Source organism: Pteropus alecto, unplaced genomic scaffold, assembly GCF_000325575.1.
Source record: "Pteropus alecto unplaced genomic scaffold, ASM32557v1 scaffold52, whole genome shotgun sequence".
In the NCBI taxonomy this organism is placed as follows: Eukaryota; Metazoa; Chordata; class Mammalia; order Chiroptera; family Pteropodidae; genus Pteropus; species Pteropus alecto.
The window spans coordinates 3,868,723-3,870,021 of record NW_006433941.1 but is presented as its reverse complement, the minus strand read 5'-3'; the positions used below and the strand labels follow the sequence as shown (position 1 = coordinate 3,870,021).

At 42.3% G+C, this 1,299-nt stretch overlaps 1 pseudogene; it reads left to right on the top strand.

The window, feature by feature from the left end:
* The first annotated feature begins 1,116 nt into the window (after window positions 1-1,116).
* LOC112477082 lies at window positions 1,117-1,235 on the top strand (annotated as a pseudogene).
* The last annotated feature ends 64 nt before the right edge of the window (window positions 1,236-1,299 follow it).

Genomic DNA, 1,299 nt, shown 5'->3' with positions numbered 1-1,299 from the left:
TGGTTAGAACATCTAGTGTTGTGACCGGAATAACCAGACTCAACCTTAGTGCTTTGATTATAGAGGCAGTTTATTAGCCGGCGGCTGTCCTTCCAAAGGAGCAGTCCCGAAATGCCAAGATACAGGGTTTTTAAGCCCTAAATCCCATTCCTCATTCTGTCTTAAACACAAAGGTCTATTTTTCTCCTATTCACTACCTGTCAACCCACAGGTCGGTTGTGCAAGCGGGGGTGCAGAAGCAGAAAGCTTATTGTTAGAATGTTATGTTCCCATGGGCGATAGCCTATGTTCCCATGGGCGATAGCCTATGTTCCCATGGGCGATAGCCAAGCAGTAATTTTCCAGCCAGCACACCACTACTGTGCTAACCTATATAATTCTCTCCCTACTTCAAAATCTGGCCAGGTGAGTGTTAGACACTGAAAATCTGGAGCCTTCAAAAATTAAGAGTAAATCAAGCAAGTTTGCGCATACACACACACACACACACACACACACACATCATTTGAAGATTCCTTACCTCTGAAATATTCTCTATAGTATATCTTTAAAGATGAGTATTTAAATAGGATATAGGATTTAATGTACCAAAATTCACTAAAAACCAGCTCTTCAGGAATATGTATGTTCTGCGTGTAGGACCTTGAACAAGTTACTTCACCTCTCAAGCCTCAGTTTCCTCACCTGTAAAATGAGGGTAACAGCAACTATCTCATTGTATTAAGAGGATTAAATGAGTTAAATGTGAAAAGCTCTTAGAACAGTGCCTGCCTTGTACAAAGCGCTATTTAAACATTTGCTAGGTAAATAAAGTGAGATCAAAGCTGGCCTTAGGCAACACTTCCCCAGCCCCAAACCAGTGCCACAGGATCTTTCCCTTTTCCTCCTCTGTATACTCCCTCAGGTGATTCTTCGGTGAACAGAAGCCAAGCTTTTCAGTTCTATGGATGGGCCTCCTACACCCGTGTAGGGGCAGTTTATCTAACAAATGTCTGGAGAAATCATTTCTGTTTAAAAGCAAAATTCAACTGAGTAAATTTTAAACATCTTACTGGCTTTATTCAATGATTAATGAATTGAGCAGCATCTCATCTAGCAGATAGAAACGAATTCTGAGTCTACAGCCGTGCTACCCTGAACAAGCCTAATCTCATTTGATCTTGGAAGCTATGCAGGGTCGTGCCTGGTTAGTACCTGGATGGGAGACCACCAAGGAAGACCAGGTGCTGTAGGCCTAAAAAATAAGGGATTGTAAACTGACAAGGTCCTTGCAATCTGTGAGGTCAACCAAGGGGTGCC